This window comes from Notamacropus eugenii, chromosome 2 (genome assembly GCF_028372415.1).
Source record: "Notamacropus eugenii isolate mMacEug1 chromosome 2, mMacEug1.pri_v2, whole genome shotgun sequence".
NCBI classification, from domain to species: domain Eukaryota; kingdom Metazoa; phylum Chordata; class Mammalia; order Diprotodontia; family Macropodidae; genus Notamacropus; species Notamacropus eugenii.
Genome location: NC_092873.1, coordinates 297,848,080 through 297,874,285, shown reverse-complemented (window position 1 = coordinate 297,874,285; position 26,206 = coordinate 297,848,080).

Below are 26,206 nucleotides of genomic sequence, written 5' to 3'. Positions count from 1 at the left end.
ACTCACAAAGAAAAAATCTTTTTCAGTAGAAACTTTCCCTAGTGAAATTAAATACATTGCTTTCTTTATCAGCATAAAACCATGCAAGCTGAATATCAATAGCTCCATTTTACAGATGAAGAATTATGGTAGTACGGTAAAAAAGAACTCTATCAGCTTGTGTGTCCAGAGTGAGTCAAGAGGCCTGTACTCAATTCTTGGTTCTGAGGGAAACTTTGTCATCCATATAAACTCTCTGGGCCTCAAGGTTCTCCACTCCTTACTGACACGGCAGTGAAGAAATATAATGGAATTCACCAGCATTTATTATGTATCTACACTTTGCAAGGTAATGGAGAAACAAAACTTGACATGACACAGGACTTCCTCCTAAGAAGCTTGCAATATAATAAGGTCAAGAGTAGGGGTAGCCTGGGAAGATATGTGGACACAAATGACTGATATAAAGGAAAGGGAGACACATGCCAGAAGAAATCCAGGCAAAATGTTAGAAGAAATAGTAATACTATTATTAAGGATAAAAGGTTGTGTAACTTACCCACATTTGAACAGCAAGCCTAGGACAAAGCCAAGATTAGAAACACAGTTTTGTACCACCACTCTCTGTGCAAGACTGTTGCCTCAAAGAGCATAATATATATTGGTGTTGTGTATCTCTCAAGGTGCCACTGAAGAATGGGAAAGACTGGCACAGGAAAGTCCAGCATGGTTTGTCTGCATCCAAGAAGGTTCTGTACTCCATGAGCAAAGCAGAATCATAGAAGCACAAAGGGAAGGTGAGTTGCACAAATCCAAAGCCACTTTCACTCTAAATGTGCCAATGGACCACTTGCACTCAATCTGTGGTAATGCCTTCCCATCTCATATTGGCCTGATCAGCCACAGCCAAATATACCCTACCCTGACTCCAACACTGAGATGTCATTGGTCTTCTTTGAAATGAAGAACAATATTGATGTGACACTGGTGGAATGATATTGTGAAAGGTACATGATCCTATCAACTCCTTTCTTCCTTCTCATCAAGTCCTCACTTGTTTCTTGTCATTGTTCAATCATTTTTCATCACACCTGACTCTTCATTGACCCCATTTGGAGTTTTCTTGGCAAAGATACTAGAGTGGTTTGCCATTCCTTCTCTAGCTCATTTTACATATGAGGAAAACTGAAGCAAGTAGGGTTAAATGACTTGCCCAGGATCACACAGCTAGTAAGTATCTGAGGCCAGATTTGAACTCAGAATATGAGTCTTCTGAACTCTAGGCTTGATACTGCACCACCTAGCTGCCCTCATTTATTTCTACCATGCCCCTTTTCTTTTCTCCCATCAGAGTCTGGAGATTTAATTAGCCACATCCTGTCACAGCAGCTAGCTCACTTTCAGCCTAGGGGCAATATAACACAACAGAAAGCTGAACAACTTTGTCTTTCAGTAAACATGAGGCTCATAGCCGATTTGTGATCTATAGACATTAGCATGTCTTATTCTAAGCACTTAAAATATGTCATGATGACATATCACAAACTCCCTAAAATAAATAATGGGAATCTGTTCCAGCTGGATCTCATTAGTGGCTTTTCACATTTGCTCTTGGTCAACCCTCAGACTTCCCTCCCAAAGTAGGCTCCTTGGAAGTCCAAGGAAGACTGTCTATGTTTCTTCATCCAATTCTTCCTACAGGAACAATCCATCATGAATCTAATGGAAAACTGTTAACTATGTGGTATTATGAGTTCTTTCTGCTGAACGTTATAGCCACTGACTTGGAAATGTCACTCAAAAAAGTTGCTAAACATATAATGAATGTACAAGTTTTATATAAAAACAGCATATCATGCAGCATTTGATTTGAAATTTACTGAGTTCTTTCTAACAAAATTATTTCCAAACTTAGCAGCTGTACTTTAATTTGTGACATATTTACATTATTTCTTTGAATATCATATATTTATCAATATTATCTAATGTGTTTATTTATGGAAGAATTGAACAAATTCATGAATTGTGTTTCTCTTTGGCCTTCTATTATCACAGCTAACTTTTTATAGGTGTCTATCCCAAATTGAATTGTCAATACAGAAGCATAAATTTGCTGAATGTGACTCCCCTTTAAAAATTACAACATATACTCAAGTCAAATACATTTGTAAAATACAATTGAATGGTTATGATAAAGACAGTAACATTTGTAAAAACAGCCAACTACTCTTGGGTATATAAGATTCAACTGAATTTACAATTGCTCCCCTCACATAGTGATCTTTCTAAAGCATAGGTCTGACCGTATCAAACCTCTTACTCAATAAACTCCAGTGATTGCTTATCTCCTCCTGGATCAAATAAAAAATTCTCTATTTGACATTCAAAGTTCTTCATATCCAAAATATCCACACCCACACTATCTCTCTGTCTCGTTCACTTCCTTATACCTTACAACCATCCTCCTCATTTACTCTTCAATCCACTGATACTGGCCTCTTTGCTTTCCTCAAACAAGACACTCTGCATCCTGACTGAACATTTCCTCTGGTTGTCTCCCATGCCTAGAATGCTCTTCCTCCTCTTTGCCTCCTGGCTTTCCTGGCTTCCTTCAAGTTCCAGCTAAAATTTCACCTTTTGTCATAAGTTTTCCTGATTCTCCTTAATTCTCATTGCTTCCTTTTATTGATTATTTCCAATGTATCTTGCACACATATAGGTTGCATGTTGTCCCATTAGACTGTTAGCTCCTATAGATCAGGGAGTAGATACTTAACAAATTATCTGACTGATACAGTTTATTGGCATTAAGAGTCTACCTGCTGTATTTTTATATAAACACATAGATACATACGTATACATAAAACCATAATTTTCTTAAAGCAACAATATGATTACATTATACTCCACAAAAATATGATTTTTACATAGTATCATGAAAGCAACCTCACAGATCATCTCGTCCAAAGCTTTAATTTTACAGATGAGGAAAATAATAACCACAGTGATTAAGCAACTTTTCCCAGGGTCTCCTAGCCAGTTAATCACAGAGTTGGGATTTGAACCCAAAATCTGAATCAAGCACTCTTTCTACTACCTCATACTGCCTCCGTTATCATGATCACTGAACAATGGGGAAAAGCTGACAGAAAGTTGAGCATAATACAGAATTCTGAGTTATAACTCAAGTTTAAAAAAGGCAGTTTCTTGTTTCAAAGAAACAAAACTCAAATTACCCAGATAATCTTTATCTAATTTACTTGCCATCTACTTCCAAAGTGCCTACTACCACTGCCAGGGGAATATGGGTGAAGGGACTTGAAGCTTTTTCAACTAATCTGGGAATACAGAAGTAGAGAGAGGAAAGAAGTTGAGAAAAACAGGAAGAACTTAGAAGAATTGACCCAAAGGGCTTTCAGTAGGGGGTAGTATGATTATATACTGCTTAACCTGCCCCCAAGCTATCTCTGAATCCTTTCCCAGGCTAAATCTATCACTTTAATTATCTCTCTTCATGACATTTTTTTTTTTTACAAGAGATTCAAGTTAGTAATTGAGTAAGAAGATGAATTACTCATCTTCTTTTAAAAAGACATGGGGACCCAATTGGGAAAAGGTCATATTACAGTTAGAAGTAAAAGCCATAAACTTAAACTCTATGAAAGGTGGAAGCCTGGACATGATGACCTGTTTAAAAAATCATAATTCAGACACTGAGTCATAACTTAGATACTGTAACCAATAAAAAACATAGCATGGACACTGTGACCAGTTCATGACTCATATTTGATCAATATACAAACTTGCGTTTGGGCATTTTACCCAATAACATTGGCTTAATGCCCAAGTTCAGAAACGAGTTCATTACTAATCAGAAACCCAAAATATCCACCAATCAGTGGCGATGTACTCTATGGCTCCATCTCCCTTTGTTTGATTTCTATAATTACCACTGGGTTTTCCTGAGGTCTTTGTGGGGATTCATCCATTATTGAGACTGTTTTGTCTGGCAGCGCCTCAGACCGGCCCCTATTGTAAGTGATACATTATGACTATTAAAACTACTTATAAACTCCATATTTAATGATAATGGAGTTTTTGACCTCTTTCTTTGGTGCCAAATTAACTCCTCTGATTGGGGAAGATGAGAATATCCCAGTACATAGGGATATTCCCTTGGAAAGGTACAGAATTCCCTAGCCAGGAGACTTCCAGACCCTACAGAGAAGTACTTCTGAGAAACATGATAGGAATTAGGGGTGTCCAAAAGTAAAATGAGTTGCCTCAGCAGGCAGTGAGTTTCCTTCACTGAAGTTTTTCAAACAGAGATTACATTACCACTTGCTGGAGGTATTATAGCTAGAATTCCTATCCATTGCTAATATAGTAGATGGCCTTGGAGAAGGTCCCTTCTAGCTTGGGTAAAAAGACTATCAGTCGTTCACACCTTACAAGTATAAGGGGCTTTTGGAGTACGTTCAAATTTCCTAACATGGATTCCAAAGGGGTTTACCCTGGCGTGCCCAGATCCGCCTAATATGGAGGCACTCTTCATCCCCTAGTACACAGATGGGCATAGCCTCCTTTGATATGCTGTGTAGTCAGAAAGGCTGCATGTGCACAGACTGACAGTCTCTTTCTTGCTGACTCCTTCCTGCTATTTTCAGATGGTGAAGATGAAAGTTCACTCATAGCATGGGCACAATTGAACTAAACTGATAAGAGGAGAAGGACTTCCTTCCCCTGCTCTCAATCTCTTTTTATCCTGGTTCCAAGAAATGTGCCTAGGAATATTTGTTTCTATTTTGCTTCATTTGCTCTTCTCAGTTTCAAGAGCTGGCAACAACATAGACCTGGTGATCTTGAAATCAGGATTGCAGGTGGGTGTTGCAACCAGCCATCTCAAAGACCAGAGCAACCAAGGTGATTGAACCTTGATTTTCAGACTTGGGACTAGGACTGTGTGCTCTATAGGAACTGAGTTAACTATGAATTGACTCCTCCTCCCCTCCCCAGACTGAGTTGGTACAGAGGGGGAATTAGATCTCTCATGTTGGAAAGTAATTTTATACATTTTTTATTATACCTTCAGAGTAAATATTTCTTTGTAAAAACTAATTTGACTGTCAGCAACTAAATGGAACTGGGATGCAAAAGGACAATGCTCTACATATAGGAGAACAAAATCAATGAGGGCTGGAGCCAATGACAGAGAGCTTGGATGCCCCAGGTCCCCTTAAGGGCACTAAAAACCTCGAAGGGAGGGGCAAAAATGTAACAAATCTGATCTTTAGCAAATAGTGGCTAGGGTAGTCACTATTACGTAAGGAATAAGCAGCCAAACCTTAGTGTGACTTGTTTCATTCATCTGGGTAGCTCAGTGGATAAGACTAGTCTTGGAGTCAGGAAGGCAGTCCAAATCCTGCCTCAAACATGTGTGGCACACATGTGTGACCTTGGACAAGTCACTTAACCTTCTCAGCTGCAGTATCCTCATCTATAAAATGAGGATAATTTTAGTACCTACCTCCCAGGGTCAAATAGATAATTAAATAAAGTTCTTTGAAAACCTTAAAGTGCAATGTAAGTGTGAGCTATTATTATTCTTGTTCTGTTCAAAAATGGGGGATGGGATGGGATTTCAGAGTACAGTGTACCTGCTGGGGCCAGGGGCAGTCATAGATGAAGTGCTGAGGTTAGCTTTAGGATACTGGCACTTGCTACCTAATTAATGTTTGTTGACTATCTTACTCCCATAGAAACTGCTACAGATCTTCCCCCTCTCCTCTGTAATCCTATACTCATACCACACATACCCCTATCTCTGCCTGACAAAACTCAACCAATTGGAAACCAGAATCATGGCATCTTAAAGGCTATGTTGTCCAGCCTAAGCTTGAACAAAAGTCCCCTCTACAACCAGAATCCCACAAGGTGTCATCTTGTCTTTGTTTGAAGATTTTCAGCAAAAGAAAATATACAACCTTCTAAAACAGCTCTTTCTACTATCAAATAGCTCTAATTTTTTAAAAGTATTTCTTTATATCAGGTTTGAATCTTCCTCTCTTAACCTTTCACCCTTTGCTCTTATTTTTGCCCTCCTGAGTCAATCCGAACAAACCTAAACTCTCTCCCACATGATGATCTTTCAAATACTGGAAGACACCTATCCTATCTCTCACCACTCCAGTCTTTTTCCTCTTTTTCTAAATAATAATTTATTCTTTCCCCAATCGCATGTAAAAACAATTTTAACAGTCATTGTTCTTTTTTTAAAGTTCTGAGTTCTCTCCCTCTCTTTCCTCCCTACTCCCTGAGATGGCAAGCAATCTTTTATAGGTTATAAGTGTACAGTGACATAAAATATTTCCACATTACTCATTTTGTGGAAGAAAACAAACAAAAAAATAAGTGAAAGAAAAATAGCATCTTTGTTCTGTATTCAAACACCATCAGTTCTTTCTCTGGAGACAGATAGCATTTTTCATCATGAGACCTTTCAGATTTTTGAGATCATTGTATTTCTGAGAATAGCTAAGTCATTCACTTTTGTTCATTGTACAACGTTGCTGTTACTGTGTACAATGGTCTCCTGGTTCTTCTCACTTCACTTAGCATCAGTTCAGGTAAGTCTTTTCAGGGTTATCTGACATCATTCTGCTTGTCATTTCTTACAGCACAATAATATTGCATTACAACTTGTATACTACAACTTGTGGCATTCTCCAATTAATGAGCATTCCCTCAATTTCTAATTCTTAGCCACCACTAGAAAAACTGCTATAAATATTCTAGCCCAGTCTTCTCTTCTCTAAGATAAATATCCCCAATTCCTTGAGTTGATCTTCATGTGTCAAGGTCTTAATTTCCTTCACCATCCTTTGCCCTTTCTCTGGATGCTCTCCAGCATAATAATCATAATAATAAAAATTATAGCTAGCATTAATATGTGCCAGGCACTTTTATAAGTATCTCATTTGATCCTCACAACAACTTTGTAAGTGCTGTCAGGGAACTGTGCAGATGTGGGCAAAGACATATCCACATAACTATGATGAAAGGGAAAATATAATCTATACAAAGAAGAAGTCCAAGGAAAGCAGTCTGCCAGAAACTGCACTTAACATCTAATGTCATGTTCCACAATAAATTCAAAATACATACACGACCTGAATATTAAAGATCATACAACTTTTTAATTTAAAAAATTAAAAGAGATATAGATATAAATCTTTTATGGCTGTAGATAGGAAATGAATTCTTAATCACTGCTATGATAAAACAAGGTAAACTGAGGTACAAACTTCCAAGCATGATTAATTTATTGACAAAACACAAATTTATCCCAAAACAGAGTCTCAGCCCCTAAGTGTAAGAATCCAAATGAGGGGAAGAGTTCTCTTTGTCTGACAAAAGGAGAAGCACCCAGAATAGGAGGCAGTATCATAGAAGAGAAAAACAGTATGATAGTTTACAAAGCATGTAGCATCATAGGCATGAAGAACAATATGATTGACTGAAGATTGGGAATGAGGAAGGGCGAGCAACAACCCCTCCTTCCATCTTCTTGCTAAGAAATATTTATTATTAACTCCTCCTGTTTAGCAATAATGGACCACACTTGGACTTTCTTGGATAACAGACCAGACTCCTCGGAACCCGTCTACATGCTTCAATGATAACAGATTTCTTTGCAACAAGAGTAGAATAGTGATTAGCAGGAGATCTGAACTTCTAAACTTAGTTCAGAGACAATGAGTGATTTACAGGAAAGCTGAATTTCTGAACTTAACTCTAAGACAAATGAAACACGACTTTGGCAGTTACAAAAATGTCAACAGTGATACAGAATGAAATCAATAACAAAACAAAATCAATTTGATTTTGATAACTTATACCAGACAAGGGATAAAGGTAATTACAAAAGATAAAACAGGACATTTTGATTACATGAAATTGAAAAATGTATAAATAAAATTAATACATCTAAGATAAAAAGGGAAATAGTCAAATAGGAAAAAAAATATTTGCATCAAATTGCTTAGATAAGGGTTTCGTATTCTAGATACGTAGACAACTACACAAATATACATATAATGTGAAAAGTCATTCCCCAATAGATGATTGGTCATGGGATATGAACAAACAGTTCTCAAAAGAAGAATTGCAAACTACTAAAAATCATATGAAGAAATGAACATTCCAAATCTCTAATAATAAGAAACTGAGGTTTTACTTTACACTCAACCAATTGGCAAAAGATGACAAAAGATGGAAATAGTGTTGAAGGGGTTGTGAAAAGACAGGCACACCAATGTATTGTTGGTTGAACTCTGAATCAGTACAAAAGCAATTTCACATTATGCAAATCAAGTGGCTAAAATGTTCGTGATTTAACCCAAAACTCCACTTCTAGGCATATACCTCAAGGATCTCATTAATAAAAAGAAACTCTCCATATACAGCAAAATTCTTGTAGAAAAGAACTGGAAACAAGTAGATATCCATGACTGAGTAGTGGCTAGACAGAATGATATATGAATGAAATGAAATGTGACTGTGCTGTAAGAAATAATGTATGTGAAGAATACAGAGAAGCATGAAAAGATCTATATGAACTGATACAAAGTGAAGTAAACAGACCTAATGCACACCCACACACACACACACACCGACACACACACAATAACTGTAACATGGTAAATAGAAAGAACAGCTGCAAAACAATCAGAAGCTGATGTAGCAAAATTACAAAGAACAAACATGTCTCCAAGCAAAAATATATTAGAAGACATCTCTACCTCACTCTTTTTCAGGGGTGGAAGGTATAAGAGTCTGAAACACTGCCTTTATTGTTGGGTGGGGGGTGGAATGCGGGATGTATCAATCCATTTTACTGATTGCTTTCTCTTCTTCCTCTTCTTCCTTAAAAAAATATATTTGTTATAAGGAACAACACTTTAAGAGGGAGGAGAGAGGAGGGATGCAAGGAGAAATATAAGAGATGCAAAAACAAAAGATATCAATAATTTTTTAAAGGCAAGGTCTAGGCAATATGCCAGGAGAAACTTAGTGGGGGAAAAGATATCTATTGCTTTTACCTGATGTAAGAGGAGTAGAGGAAAGACTTCATGGAATTGCCCCTTAAAGAGAAGAGGGTACTTCAACATTTGGAAAGGATAGTGGAGGAAGTCTATTGCAGGTAATGGCATGAACAGAATCATAGGATCACAGATTTCTCCGTTCTTGCAGGTCCCACATCTAGGATGGATCTGTAGTGAAATTTGAACTTAGATCTTCCTGACACCATTATACCACCAGCAGCCTAAGGTGGTGGTGTTTGAGTTTAGGAGATATTTGATCATAAAAGATTGAGTCCAGATCCCTTATGTCACAGATCAGAAAACTGGAGCTGTGAAGGGCATTTAACCTTCCCCACACCAATGCCTCATTCCTTCACCTCCTGGCTTATATTCTCAGGGGCAGGGGATTGTGTATACCTACAGAATTAGCCCTAATGCAAAATAGAATTAACGGAGTTAAAAGGTGCTATATGGTACAAAAGAAACAAGTTTCTTAAGGATAAAAAATAATGTGTATTACCTAAAATTGGTAATGTCAAATTCAAATGGAAATGGGGGCCACTAAACCGTAGATAAGGATCTTTATGGGCTGCATATTAACTTAGAAAACCACATAATAATATTATCTGTGTCTAATTGTATTTTTATTTATTTTATTAAATATTTCTCAATTACATTTTCATCTAGTTTGAACCATACTGGGTAGAGGGAGTGATGTGGATGTGTTTGACACTTCTGTTGTATACAGTAGGGCCTAATAAATATTTGTTATATTGTATGTGATACAAGACAAGATCATTTCTGGCTGATGGAAGAAAATAAGTATCTCCTTAAGCATTTATATAGTACCTACTATGTGCAGGAACTCATTTGATCCTTACAACAGCCCTGCAAGAGAGGTACTGTTATGCCTATTTTACAGCTGAAAAGATAGAGGAAAACAAAAGTCAAGTGACTCTCTCAAGGACACACATTTAGGGTGAATCTGAAGTGAAATTTGAACTTAGATCTTCCTGACACATTATACCACCAGCAGCCTAAGGTGGAGGCGTTTGAGTTGAGCTGATATTTGATCATAAAAGATAGGTAAGATTTTTTAAAAACTAATTTTCATCATAAAAAACCTCTACAAACAAACAAAATAAGAAATCCCTTAAGAAAATCATATACTTGGAACTATTTACAAAAAAAAGTAATTTAAGTTTTAATAACACAACAATAACAATTTCCAATCTCTTCCACCTGTGTCCATATAAAGTCTTATTGTTGTTTGTGTAGTGATAGTCAATGTGTATCTTATTGTTCTAATTCTGTTTTCTTCGCTTTGAATCCTTCATTTAAGTCTTTCCACATTACTTTCTATTTCTCATAGTGGTAATTTTTAACAGAATAATATTATTCCATTCCACAGATAGGCCACAATTTACCTAGCATTCTCCAGTCATTGGATATTCAGATTATTTCCCATTTTCCTCGATAACAAATAAAACCACCATGAATATATTTGTACAGATAGGGCTTTCTTCCCCCTGTCCTTTTAATTATATCATCTGACTTTGCAGTGATCACAGAGAGTAAAGACAAGCAGACCACCCTGAAGATAACTGCAGCTTTTTCTTAATAACATCTGTTGCAGAGGATGACGTAGAGAAATTCTGTTTCTATTAAGAATTTGACAGTATCCTCCAAAAATAAGTTAACATGTACATTTACATTTAGTGACTTCATGGGGAGATAGGCACATGGGAGAATGGTGAGAAATGAGTTAGAAAATGATTCAAGATCAAGAAATGAGAGAGGTCAAAGATTTGTACACTACTCAAAAGCCTAATGCCTGTAAACTATAAATAATAATTTCAAGAAGAGAGCCAGAAGATGCTGGATGTGGCCAGTGCCAAACATTACTGAAAGTGAAATTTTCTATGTCTTAACAAAGAAGACACGGGTCACTGATGTAATAGTAATTTCACAATCAACTGCCTGCAAAAAGTCTTGTTCAACAACAAAGATTTTTTTCAAAATGGAAAATAGATAAAAGTAAAGACATTAACTATCATCATACTGGAGAAATTCAGTCTCATTGACTTAAGGAATACATGGTGAAGGAAACTCACTCTACCAAGACAAATCGATAACCACTGATCTTATAAATTTGTTCCTTGGGACAAAAGGAAGCCCAGGGTCATGTAGCTAGTGTCAGAAGGACTTGAATTCACATTTCCTGGATTCTGAGGATCTCTCTTGAACCACTGTGAGGATCCATGTCAGTACCATTTCTTTTTTTTCTTATTAAATGCATTATCATCCTTAGTCATGTTACATAGAAGAATTAAAATGAATGAAAGAAACCACAAAAACAAAACAAAACACAAGAGAAAATGGTCTGCTTCATTTTGTGATCCAATTCCAAAGTTCTTTCTCTGGATGTGGAAGGCATTTTGCCTCAAGAGTCCATTGGGAATATTTTAGGTCCTTGAATTGTTGTGAAGGGCTAAGTCTACCAGAAAAGTTCCTCACACACTGTGATTGTTGCTGTGTACAAAGTTCTCCTAGTTCTGCTCCTTTCACTCAGCATCAGTTCATATGGGTCCTTTCAGGCCTCTCTGAAGTCTTCCTGTTCATCATTTCTTATAGCACAATAGTATTCTATTACATTCATATACCACAATTTGTCCAGCCATTCCTCAATTGAAGGGCATCCCCTCAAATTCCAGTTCTTGGCCACCACAAAGAGAGCTGCTATAAATATTTTTGTGCATGTGGGACCCTTTCCCATTTTTATGACCTCTTGGGAATATAGTCCTAGAAGCGATATTGCTGGGTCAAAGGGTATGCACATTTTTGTAGCCCTTTGGGCAGAGTTCCAAATTGCTCTCCAGATTGGTTAGATCAGTTCACAGCTCCATCAACAATGAATTAGTGTTTCAATTCTCCCACATCTTCTCCAACATTTATCATCTTCCTGTTTTGTCATGTTAGCCAATCTGATAGGTGTGATGTGACACCTCAGAGTTGTTTTGATTTGTATCTCTCTAATCAATACTGATTTAGAGCATTTTTTCATATGATTATAGATAGCTTTAATTTCTTTCTCTGAAAACTCTCTGTTCATATCCTTTGACTATTTATCAATTGGGGAATGCCTTGTATTCTTGTACATTTGACTCAGTTCTCTACACATCTTAGAAATGAAGCTTTTATCACAGTTACTAGTTGCAAAAGTTCTTTCTCAGTTTTCTGCTTCCCTGTTAATCTTGGTTGCACTGGGTTTGTGCAAAAACTTTTCAATTTATAATCAAAATTATCCATTTTGTACTTCATAATGTTCTCTATCTCTTGTTTAATCAAAAATTTCTCCATTCTCCATAAATCTGACAAATACACTATTCCTTGCACTCCTAATTTGTTTATAGTATCAGTCTTTATACTTAGATCATGTATCCATTTGGACTTTAATCTTGCGTATGGTGTCAGGCTTTGTCAGTCTATGCCCAGTTTCTGACACACAGTTATTCAGTTTTTCCAGCAATTTTTGTCAACCATGAGTTCTTATCCCAGAAGCTGGGGTCCTTCAGTTTATCAAATAGTAGATTGCTATATTCATTGACTACTGTGTCTTGAGTACCTAACTTATTCCACTATGATTTGTTTTTTAATCCTCTCATTCTTTAGGATTAGATTGTTTAATTTCCAATTAATTTTTGCTTTATCTTTTATTACATTATGATCTGAAAAGGATGCATTCACTATCTCTGCCTTTCTGCGCTGGATTGTGAGGTTTTTATGCCCTAGTACACGGTCAATTTTTTTATGTGTGTGCCACTGAGAATATTCCTTTCTATCTCCATTCAATTTTCTCCAGAGATCTATAATATCTACCTTATCCAGAGTTTTATTCACCTCCTTAACTTCTTTCTTCTTTATTATGAGGTTAGATTTATCAAGTTCAGAGAGGGGGAGATTGAGGTCTCCCACTAGTATAGTTTTGCTGTCTATTTCTTCCTGTAACTCCCTTAACTTCTCCTCTAAGAACTTGGATGCTATACCACTTGGAGCAGAGATGTTTAGTGATGATATTGCTTTGTCGTGTATGGTGCCTTTTAGCAGGATATAGTTTCCTTCCTTATCTCTTTTGATTAGATCTATTTCTGCTTTTGTTTTGTCTGAGATTAGGATTGTTACCCCTGCTTTTTTTTACATCAGCTGAAGCCCAATATATTCTGCTCCAACCTTTTACCTTTACCCTGTGTGAATCCCCCCATTTCAAATGTGTTTCTTATAAACAACATATTGTTGGATTATAGTTTTTAATCCATTCTGCTATCCTCCATTTTATGGGAGAGTTCATCCCATTCACACTCACAGTTATGATTTCTATCTGTGTCTTTCTCTCCATCCCCCTTCTCCCCATTTATGCTTTTAGTTCACCCTTTTCCCTTGCCCTCCACAATAAAGTTTTAATTTTTGACCACTGCCCCCCTCAGTCATCCCTCCCCTCTTTCAGTCCCCCTTCCTTTTACTCCCCTTTTCCTTTACTACTTCTTCTCTACCTTTTAGCCTGCCCTCCCTTTTCTTTCTCCTTTCCCCTCCTACTGCTTATGGAGCTAGTTAGATTTCTGTACTTAACTGAATTTGTTGCTCCCTTTTTGAGCCAAATCAGATGAGAGTAAATCTCAAACAGTACTCATCTCCTTCCCCTCTTTCCTTCTATTGTAATATGTTTTTATGCCTCTTCCTGTGATGTAATTTGCCTCTTTCTTCTCTTCTTTTCACATCTGCCATTACAATCCCTTCACACCCTTAAATCACTTTTTTATCATCACATCATTTAATTTATACTCACTCCCTCTATCTATATATGTCCCTTTTATATATATCATAATAAATATACAATTCTCAAGATTAATGAGTATCATCTTCCATTATAGAGATGTAAACAGTTTGCCCATATTGAATAACAAGGTTTTTTTCCCCTGTTTACCTTTTTATGCCTCTCTTGAGACTTGTGTTTGAAGATCAAATTTTCTTTTGATCTCTGGCCTTTTCATTAAGAAGGTCTGGAAATTCTTTATTTCATTGAATGTCTATCTCCTTGCCTGAAATATTACACTCAACTTTGCTGCATAATTGATCCCTCCTTGTAGTCCCATCTCCTTTGGCTTACAGAATATCATATTCCAATCCCTCCAATCTTTTAATGTAGAAGCTGAAAAGTCCTGTGTGATCCTGACTGTAGCTCCTCAATATTTGAATTGTTTCTTTCTAGCTGCCTGCAATATTTTCTCCTTCACTTGATGGTTCTGGAATTTGGCAACCATATTCCTTGGTGTTTTCAGTTTGGGATCCCTTTGAGGAGGTGAATGGTGAATTCTTTCAATGACTATTTTGTCCTCTGAATCTAGGACCTCTGGGCAGTTTTCCTTGATGATTTCTTGGAAGATATTGTCCAGGCTCTTTTTTCATCATGGCTTTCTGGTAGACCAATAATTATTAGATTTTTTTTCTACTGGATCTATTTTCCAGGTCACTTATTTTTCCAGTGAAATATTTTGCATTTTCTTCTATGTTTGTGTTCTTTACATTCTATTTGATTGATTATTGATGTCTCATAGAGTCATTAGCTTCTATTTGCCCAATTCTAATTTTTATAAAATTGTTTTCTTCAGTTAACCTTTGCATCTCCTTTTTCATCTGTCCAATTGTTCCTTTTAAGGAGTTATTTTCTCCAGTTAATTTTTGTACTTCCTTTTCAATTTGTCCAATTTTCTCAGTTAGGTTTTGTGCTTCCTTTTCCATTAGTCCAATTTTTCTTTTAAATTCTTCTGTGATTTATTTTTTATATTCTTAAAATCATTGGCCAGTTTTGTTTCTACTTCCCTAATTTGGCTTTTAAAATCCTTCTTGAGTTCTTCCAAGAATGCTCTTTGGGCTTGAGACCAGCTTATATTCCATTCTGAAGTTTCAGATGGGAGTACAGTTTCAGTGATGACCTCTTTGGTATTCGTGTTTGGTCCTTATCCCCAAAGAAAGATTCTATGGCCTTATCTTTTCTGTTTTGCTTCTTGCTCATGATGATCACCCTTTTCCTGGCTTTTAAAGTGGATCTCTGCTTCTGGGGCACAGGGGGCTCTGTTCCATGGTTCTTGTACTTAGAACTTGAAGCTGACTTCTAGTTCTTTCAGCTAGAAACTAGAATGCTGTAGCTTACCAGGTGCTGAGCTGGTTGGTATGCCAAAGCAGAGGCCAGGAGAAGTCTTTTGGAGTTTCCCTGGAGTTACCCTGGAGTTAGCTACATTAAGTGTAGGGGAGGGGTGGTCTGGCCACAGGAGGTCTCCTCTCCTGAGCACAGGCAGGCTCAGTGATTGGTGAACCCCATTTGTGCTAGTGTCTTCCTGATTCCCCTGGCTGTCCTGAGGCACCCTGGTGTGATTACAGTCTCCACCTCCCTGGGGCTCAGGATCTCCTCCCTGTTTGCTGAGGTGGGGCTGATTGAGACAGGTCCAGTCCTGCCCTGGTTCCCTTCAGCCACAGCAAGAGGGACCACCCGTTGCAATTTTCCCAGCCTCACAGGGCTAAACAACTGTTTACCCCTTCAGTTGATCCCACTGTTCCAGGATTTTTCCTGGAAAAATATTGTCTGGGTTTTTCAAGGTCAACAAGGGGAGGGGTAGAGTATTTACTGATCAATCCATCATATTGGCTCCTGGAAATTCAAGTAGATGACTTATAGATATTTAATCTGTAGGTTGATAGTCTCAGGAGTGGCTCCTGCAGTTACCTGGGGTCCTGCGCTTCTCTCTTTCTCCCAGTTCCACTGACTTCCCATCCTGGGCTGATATGTTTAATGTTCCACAGTGCTGCTGTTGCTTCAGACTGACCAGGGCATCCTGCTCAGCTTTGCTATGGCACAGTCTGTGCTCATGCAGTCTGTGCGCTACTCCAGCCCTGTGCAACAGATCCTTCCTGTCGACCTTCCAGTCTATCCTGGGTAGGAAATCTGCCACACTCTGTCTCCTATTGGATTCTGCCACTCTGAAATTTGTTCAGATTCTCTTTATAGAGATTTCTGAAGGAGTTTGTCTTAGAGCTCAGGTGAGTAGTTGCTCTCACTCCACCATCTTGGCTCCACCCTCTCTCAGTAGCATTTTTTAGGAAAGTATAATGAGGGCAAATAAGGAGACATAATCTTGAAAGTGAAAGAGCCCAGGAACCAATTCTATGAGCAAAACTCTGATCTCTCTTGTCAAACAGAGAAAGTTGTAAGCCAAAGGCAATGCAATTATAAAAGTATGAGTTATAAGGGCTCTTCTGGAGTCTCCTGGCTTTAGAGTGATTATCAATAGTAACTGTTGCTGTTTCCCTCCCAGCCTGATTTCTTTCCTTTTCTTGGCCTCATTAAAGGGGCCATGTCCTGGCTACTTCTTTAACAGGCCTATTCAATGAATGGGGCTTGCCTCATCCTAAGTGAGTACCTGTAAAGACCTTGGCCTAAAGGGCCCATAGTCTCCCAATGCATCCTGGGTCATCTCCAGTCATCCTGGTGAATATCAGGTCTCTGGATGCAGATGGCTCTGGAGGAGAAGTGAGGCTGGTGAGCTGCACAGCCCTCCCTCACTCAAATCAAAGTCAAGTGCAAGTCATGTCATCATTTCTCTGATGGCATGGTCTTCTTCGGCAATGAAGGACGAACACAATATTGTTTGAAGAACAGCTGTGAAGTACTAAGTTATCCTGAGTATTATAAATATTCAAATCAGCTCCAAAGCACCTATGAAGGAAGATGCTATACATCTCCAGAGAAAGAGCTGATAGAGGTATGCACAATATGTTTGACATATATACATTTACATATATGTGTATATGTATAACATGCACACATATATATGTATGTGTGCATATGTGTGTATGCATTTATATGTGAAATGGTTGGCTTCTCTAATGCAAGTTTGGAAGGGAGGGAAGGAGACAGTTCAGAACTTAAAACATAACGAAAAAGTATATTTAATATCAATATTAGCCATCTTAGGTGACCTGACTTTCATTGTCAGTTAATGCTAATTTTCATTTATACAGCTGTCATTACTGCATATATTGTCCTTTTGGTGCTGCTTTTCCTATTCTATCTCACTTCATACAACTCATTCCACATTTCTTAACATTATTTATTTTTGTCAGTGTGTATAACCATATTCAGTTATATCCATATGCAACATTTTGTAAATGGATTTCCCAATCATTGGGCCCATATTTTGTTCCCAAGTTTTTGTTGCTGTAATGAGCAAATTATTTTGTATAATTTAGGGGTCTTGCTCTCTTTTAGGAGAGAGGGAAACAGGCTGTATAAAGCTACTAAGTAGTAGGACTGCTGGGTCAAAGAATATGAACAATCTCATAATTTTTCATGCAAAATTCCAAATATATTTTTAAAACTATAGAACTGATTCCCAGCTGTATCAGTGGTGAATTTAATGCTTATTTCAAATCAATTAATAAATATTTATTGAGTGCCTACTATGTGCTAGGCTCTATCCTAAGCTCTGGGGAATATTTAAAAAAGCAAAAGAAAGCTCCTACCCTCAAGGAGCTTATAAGGAAATGAAGGAGACAATGTGCAAACAAATACATAAATAGCCAGCTATATACAAGATAAACAGGAAATCATTCACAGAATGAAGGCACTGGAATTTAGAGGGGTTTGGAAAGGTTTCCTGTAAAAGATGGGGTTTTAATTGGGACTCAAAGGAAGTTAGGAAAGTCAGTAGATAGAGGTGAGGAGAGAGAGCATTCCAGACATGGGGGATGGCCAGAGAAAACGCCCAGTACCAATAGATGAAGTGTCTTGATCATGGAAAAGCCAGGAAACCAGTGTCACTAAATGGAAGAGCACAGGATGGAAAGTAAGGTGTAGGAAGACTTCCGTAGACCCTCCAACATTGATGTGGGGAGGGTATTTATTCATTGTTCAACTTCATTTAGAGGATAGGAAAGTAGTAGTCCTTCTCCTATTAGGTAGAAATATTCTCCAAGAGGTAATTTAGTCCCCCAAGGGGCTGACATCATAGCTAAAATTTAAGAAGTTTAGTTTAAGAAGTTATCGTAATTGTAGCAGGCACCATTTTCCTTCTATCTAATGCCTCCATAAGTATAGACATACATAAACACATAAGTTGGCACATATCTTGGCACAGGATTTTCTAGGCTCAGTTTAGGATCCTTGAATGCTAATTTAATTATATGAAATCTTATAAATGTATCTCTTAGTTAGTGCCTTATACCCCTAGCTGGGATGAAGTCCACAAGAAGCTTCAAATTTGGTTTAGCTAAAGCTCATTTGTCATTTCCTTGTAAGATTCTTAACACAACAAGGAAAGAAATATGAATATATGAAATTCCTTTATTAGAAATTGTATTTAAAAAGACAGGGCTGAAAATAGAGAGCATATATCTCCCTGTCTAGCAGTACAGTTATCTCTTCCACCATGTGACTTTCCCCAGCTCCATTTCAATACACTACGGGTCGACTTTAGAAACTAAATGGGAATTTGGGGGAAGTTTTGCCAAACCACAGATGACAGGCAAAGGCCAGCAGACAACACAACCAAATACGTGACCCAAATTTTACAATAAGGTACTATAAACATCCCATAAAAGAAACAAAAGAATTAAAAATTCTTTGGTGCAAAGGGAGAGTCAAAAAATTTTACACTGATTTTTCAGATTACAGGGGCACTAGGTCCCTAACCCCACGATATGGAAGGGATAACTGTGGTCTCTCTAACCTTTTAAATGACTGACTTGACACATTGTAAGTATTCCCAGAAGCAACTGTCCTTCATTCCTCCCCCCAATATCACCATGATTTGCTTGTTTTTTAGATTCAGGCTTGTGATTTATTTAGTTTAAGGAATTACCCATGAGGAAATTTCCTTTATGACAATGTTATGCAGCCACAGACTTGCCTGGGAAAACTTAACTACCAAAGAGTATTAAATATATTGTTTCATCATATAGTTTGTGGCTAATGAAAGTGTTCACTAGAGCAGTTTGTGTCAGGAGCCACTTTGACTTTCTCCCTGAAATTCTCAGTCAGCTCCATGCTATTCCATTTCTACTTTCTCCTCTGATTAAAGTCTGAAAAATCTCTTATGTGTCCAGTATACGTCTGTCTTTGGACACTGACCTCTGGGTATCTAAGAAAGAAATTAGGATTTCTCTGTCAGGTAGAGCAAAAATCCTGCTCCTTTGCTTCTCTCTCCTGGTGTATCACATGGTGGTCTTATCCATCCAGGTAGTTCAGCCTGTGTTTTCATTAATTCATTTATTACTGCAGAGGGCTCGTTTTACTTTTTTATTTTCTTAATTATTTTCTTAATTTCTTAATTAATTAAGAAATTAATTAATTTCTTAACTTTATTTCTTAATTAATTATTTTCTTAATTAAGTTCATTTTTTGTAATTTTAATGTTGAGTTTTTTTATTCCAAACTTTACAAGCAAATATAACTATCATTTCAATATATAAAGCAGATTGAAAAAGGATTTATTTGTCCATATTACTTGCTTTTAAAGAAAGTAAAGAATAAATTGAACACATTAATTTCAAAACTGTCCCACATGGTTGTGATCTCTTCTAAACTTTCTTCTGTTCTTCTCTGTTCACTTTTAACAATGTTTCAATAATTTTCCTCTTTTTTTCATTTTTTCTTTTGTGGGGACACAACCATGTTTCTCTTCTTTCCCATCTTTCAATAATTTTTGTTAATAATACATAGAAATACTAATAATACATAGAAAAATGCTCTATTTTGCAATGTTGCTGATATTATCTTGGTAAATTTTGTTGTTGTTGATTCTTTAGGGTTTTCCAAGTAACTCAAGTTATCTTTCACAGAGTTATTTTGCTTCTTTCTTGTCCATGTTTATTCCCTTTATATCTTTTTTTGTCTCATTTTTATAACTAGCATTTTTAGTGGATTCATATAATAATTTCTAGGATGAGCATTCCAGCATCATTTTAAAATTTTATTGTGACAGTTTCCAGTGGCACTCTATGGTAAACAATGATACCTCTTACTTTTCAGAGAAAAACATTTAGTAACATAATGTTTTTATATTTTTTCCTGCCTATGCTTTGTAGCATTTTGAATACAAATGAATGTTATATTTTATTGGAGGATTTTTTGCATCTTATTGGAATAATTATGTGGTTTTGTTGTTTTTATTACTAATATGATTTATTATACCAATTGTTTTCTGATGTTGAACTGACTTTGCATTAGGGGTATAAATCCAACTTTGTCATAATGAATCATGTTTGGCTATAGTGCTAGGATCTCTTTGCCAATATTATTTAACATTTTTGTGTTTTATTTTATTTTGTTCAGTAGTGATATTGGTCTCTAGCTCTCTTTCTAATTTGAGTATCAGAAGCATATTTGACTCATATAAAAAGTTTTGGACAACTTTTTTTCATTTTTTAAAAACAATTTATGTATTGTAGAGTTTATTTGTTCCTTAAATATTGACTTGCAAATCTGCTTAATCCTGAATTTCCACTCCTGAGGTTTCATTTATTTTTCACTTAATTTTTTTTCTAAGATTGGATTGTTTAGGTTATCTATTCCTTTTTATATTAATTTGGGAACATGCATGTATGTATGTATGTATATATTTGTAGGATATGTATTTTTCCCTAAGAACTGTTTAAGTGGTACTCCCTAACTGTATTATGACCAATCTTTAATATAAGTTTCACTGCTTCTATGATTTGTTCTTTAGTAATGTATTAGATAGAATATTGACTTTTGGTCTCTAGTAGAAATTAATCTCACTGAGGGCAGGGATAATTTTTTTGTTCAGTCTTTGTATTATAAGCTTAAATACTGAGCCTTTTACGTAATAAAAAATTTAATAAATCCTTGTTGAACGGGATCATATTGGTTCTCATTTTGCTCTATATCTTTTGTTCATATTGCCCTTTTTGGTTAAATTTTTTTTGGTCTTTAAAGAATATTTAGTGTTTTTTTTTTCCTTTTTATGTTTATGAATTCTTTCTGCTATAGAAATTTATCAAAGTCTGTAATTAATCTTCTTGATTCTGAAAATAAACATACTCTCTAAAATTTCCATTCAATAGTCTCCTTTGGTCTATCAGATCCAGTTTTTTTCAATGTCTTGTTCTAGTCTGTAGTTCCTTTCTTGTCCATTTTCTATTAGCTTCATCAAGTTCTGAAAGAAGATTAATGTTTCCTAGAATTAGTGTGATTAACTGATTTTGCACTTCAGTTACTATGCCACCCACAGTCCATATGTTTAATATTGCTATTATTTATCTATCAAATGTTTTAAGCATATCTATCTCTTTATGCAAAAATCTATATTTTCCTATTGCTTTATCAAAAATCATAGTTGCTATTCTTTTTTTCATTCAGCTGAAGCATAGCAAATTTATTCCAGTTCTTTACTTTAAATCTGTGACTTCCAATGCTTTAAATGTGATTTTGATATCATATTTTTATTTTCTGTTTTTTATTCCTTTTCTTAATACTATTTCATAGATAGTGACAAGTCTGTTAACTGTTGTAGTCTACGAAAATCTCTTGATTTTTAGACCTCAGCTTTCTGCAATAGATTAGCTTTGCCCTAGGCATGTCTCTTTCTCCTGTCTAGCATCCCCTCCTTGCCTTGGAACCTAATGGGCAAAACATATCCCTTTTCATGTTCTCATGTGACCTCCTTGATTAGTACCTTCTTGACTGTGACATCAGAGATGGGAAACCCATCAGATGCACCTGACTGAGACCATGTACCTCCCTATAAAATATGTTTTTCTTAGGGTCCCTGAGCTAAACTCATTTATGGAATGACATCAGACTCAGAAGATCCACCCACCAAACTAGTGAGAGAGCTTGGTAGAAGATGCACCAAGTCCTTGGAACAGCTCCTTGAAGGACCTCTATGGACATCTTCCTCCTTCCATGGCCCAAATATCATTAGGTTCAATAATCTGATGACACCTCTGGTTGTATCCCTTCCCTGTCTCAGTATGGTAATGTTAGCAGCTGCTCCTAAGTTGGGAATGGGTGATTTCCTCTGTTTAGGGGCATTAGCTACCTACAGCCTAGTTGGGACTGGCAGATATAGCCCTGGAGTCCTTGATTCATTGCCCTCACCTCTCATTCTGAGCTCCCTTAAGATTAAGAAGCTCCAGTTAAGTCACATTTACTTCCTTAAGCATTATCAATAAAAGGATATTCAGCTTTTAGCATGAGCCATAAATGGCTCATTTAATTTTCCTATAAAGCTGACACTTCTCTACTCTTTTTTAAGTCTCAACAAAGAACCACCTCAATATTCACATACAGAGTCTTAATTGCTCTTTGGTTTTTCCTCCTTTATTTGTTTATGTCCTGCTTTATTGCTTTGTATTATATCAATCCAAGGTACAACACAGCCTGTTTTGCTTATAATGACCTAATCATAGTCTCTGTTCTCACACACACTGTCCTTAATATCCACACCAAACAGCAATTAAAAAATAAAGCACGGAATCACATCCTTGGGTGAGAGTCCTAGTGAGTAAGATCACTGGACCAATACGTATCCTCAGCTTTGAAATTCTCACCATGCATGAAATAAATGCTCTTCAAAAAGACTGCCTGAATTGCAGTGTAATTAGATGTCTATCTCTCTTTAGCCCATCATTTTGAGCCAGTTTGGTGGGTTTAAGAAGTATCCTATAGCTGTTTTTACTATGCACTTTTATCATCATGAGAGAATTTGGGTAACTTTCAAGCGATTGACAACAAGGTGGTACAGTTGATAAAGTACTAGACTTAGAGTCAGGAAAGCCTGAGTTCATAATCCTGCCTCAGACATTAACTAGCTATGTTTCTCTCAGTAAGGTTATGTTTCTCTATTTAAGGGTTGGTCTAGATGAGCTCTGGGTCCTTCCAGCCCTGAATCTGTTGTCGTCTGGTCATTTACAATTCTTGTTTATTTTTTCTTTTCCATTCTATTGGAGAATGGATCTAAGTATTATATATCTGTATCAGGTATATATAGATTCTGAATGTCAGTCAGACATATCAAATACATTTATTATAAGTATTTTCCATAAATTAAAATTTTAAATTGGTTAGAGAGGATGTAATATTGTTTTTTTTTAATCTATATTTTTTTTTACCTTTAAAAACTTCTTCTGTTTCTTAGGGAAGAAAAAATTTCTTTTCTTTACAATTTGATCATACAGGGTGTTCTAAAAGTCTTAGTAAAGTTTTAATCTTTAATACCTTAGAGCAATGTATCAGGTTTTAAACCATTAAAGCTTAAAATTACACTAAGACTTTTGGGAAAGGTATTAAAACTTGACAAACTTTTGGGATGCTTGATATATTGCTTTTTCACTTCACATTTTAATGTACTTTTTATGTTTAGATAATTGATATAGTGTGAGGTATGAATGCAAGCTCACTTCTTGGCACACTGCTACACAATTTTCCCCAAGAATTTTTATTGAATGACGATCCTTTCCCTAGTGTTTTATAATCTTGGCTTTATCAAGCACTAATGTCTTCTACACTTTTTGTTCTTTTTCTAGACTCTCTTTTCTGTTGCAATGATTTGTTTTTAAAACATTTTTTCATCTTTTACTAGATAGCTTTAATAGTTACCACTTTATATTATATTTGGAAACCATCTCCCCCTTCATCAACTGTTTAAAAAATAGTTTTCCTTGATATTTTTATCTCTTTCCTTTTCCCATATAAATTGATTATCTAAATTGGTTTATCTAATTCTTAGTGGGGATTCATTCAACTTATGAATTAATTTGGAAAATAATAACTTTTTTCTATATTGGATCAATGAAAACATAAAGGGGATATTGAAAGACTAGGACTTTAATAACTACAGATGGGAATTAAATTCTCAAAGATTTATTAAGCGATGTAAGAAGTATCATGCTAGATACTGAGGATGCAAAGGTGGCAGTGTCCCCTTAGTAGGATCTGGGAGGAAGCTGTGGATTTCAGGAAATAGACATGAGTAGGCAGGGCATTCCTAGGATAGGGTGGACAATCTGAACAACAACATGGAGGCTGGAGGTGATGTATTAAGTTTGGGGAAAAGAGAATAGCCCAGTTTAGCTGGGATATAGATTGCATAGAAAGGAATAGTTGGAATTACATCTAGAATGGTAGGCCAGAGCGACATTGTAGAGGGCTGAGAAGTTTGCATGGGGAACCACTAACAGTTTGTGGTTGTCATTGCATTTGTCTTAGAAGGAGCCTGATACGGTCAGACATGTGCCTTAGGAAGATTATTTTGTCAGCTGTGTGGAGGATGAAATGGAGAAAGGAGAGACTAGAAGCAAAGAGCCCAAATAGGAAGCTAGTGCAATAGTCCACATGACAGGTCATGAGGGTATAAACCATGGTGGTGGCCTTGTGGATGGAGACAAGGGGATGGATGTGAAAGATGTGGAAATAAAATTAATCGAAATAGCAACAACAATAACAGTAGCCCATGTTTATATAGCACTTTAAGGTTTTGATCCTCTCAGAAACCCTGGGAAGTAGGTACCATTATTAACCCCATTTTACAGATGATGGAACTGAGGTAGACAAAAGTTAAGTTGCTCTCCCAAGATCACATAGCTAGAAAGTATCTGAGGCCAGATTTGTACGCAGATCTTCCTGATTCCAGGCCCATCCTTCCATCCACTGCTCCACTTAGCAACTGATTGGATATGAGGAGTCAAGGAGAGGGAAGGATCACGTATGATTTGAGACTGTAAACTCGGATGACCAAAAGGTTGATGTTGCCTTTAAGAGATAAAGAGAAGAGGGATGAGGTGGAGTAGGGATAACTTTGGGGGATATATTGAATTTGAGGAGCTAATGAGTCATACAGGTGTAGGCATCAAGGAGGCATCTGGAGAAGTGGAACTGGAATTCAGAAATGAGAATATGGCTAGGTACATAGGTTTAGAAGTCACTTGCACAGAAATTATAATTAAACTCATAGTTTTTGATGAGGTCATCAATAGAGAAAACATAGACAAAGAAGAAGACCCAGGACAGACACTTGGGTGACACTCATGCTTAGTGAGGGGGAGTTAGATGTCAATCCAGCAAAAGAGAAAAAGATGGAGCAGTCAGACAGGCAAAAGGAGAATCTGAAGGGAGCATTGTCATGGAATTCAAAGGAGAAGAAAATATCCAGGGGTCATAGAGGATTGAATGTGACAACAATTCCAGAGTTATCAGCAGAATCAAGTCTTTGAAAAGCTACTAGATTTAGCAATTAAGATATCACACACTTTCAGTCAAGTGATGAGATAGATAGATCAGAAGCCATATTGCAAAGTCTTGAGAAGTTAGTGGGAGATGAGGAAAGGGAGGCAACAAAATAGATTAGTCTAGGAGTTTGAATGTGAAAGGAAGAAGAGATATAGGGTGATAGCTTGAGGGAATGGAAGGATCCATTGAAAGTTTTATAAAGATGGAACGTGTTTACAAACAACAATGATCAATCAATCAATAAACATTTATTAAGACCTTACTATGTGCTGAGCACTGTGCTAAGAGCCAGCAAAACAAAGGGGCAAAAGACAGTCCCTATCCTCAAGGAGCTTATGATCTAATGGGGAAGATAACATTCAAACAAATATATACCAAACAATATTTACATAAATATATACAGGATCAATAGGAGACTTAGAGGGATTGGGGAAGGCTTCCAGTAAAAGATGATATTCTAGTTGGGACTTAAAGGAATTCAGGGAGTAATAAATAAGAAGTTGGTGAATATACAGAGAATGAAGATGAGAGAGAGTTAGAGGATGATTGAAGAGGCAAGTTCTTAGAAGACATTAGAGGAGATGTGTAAGGGGCCCAGAGGGTCCCAGGGGGTGCAAGTCAGAGGCAAAGCCTGTTCCCGTGGGAACGGTGCTGATGCGCACCCTGGCAGAAGCTCTGTGTGACCCTGGAACCTGATGTTCCTGCAGATACCAATGTCCTGTACAGTAAAGTTACAAGTGAGCCTGGGAACCCAGGAACTAGCTGCAGGAACAAGATAAGCTTTCTTCCTTACTGCGGGTGTAAGGATGTGGAACAGTCATGAGATGGTGAAGTAATGGGATGA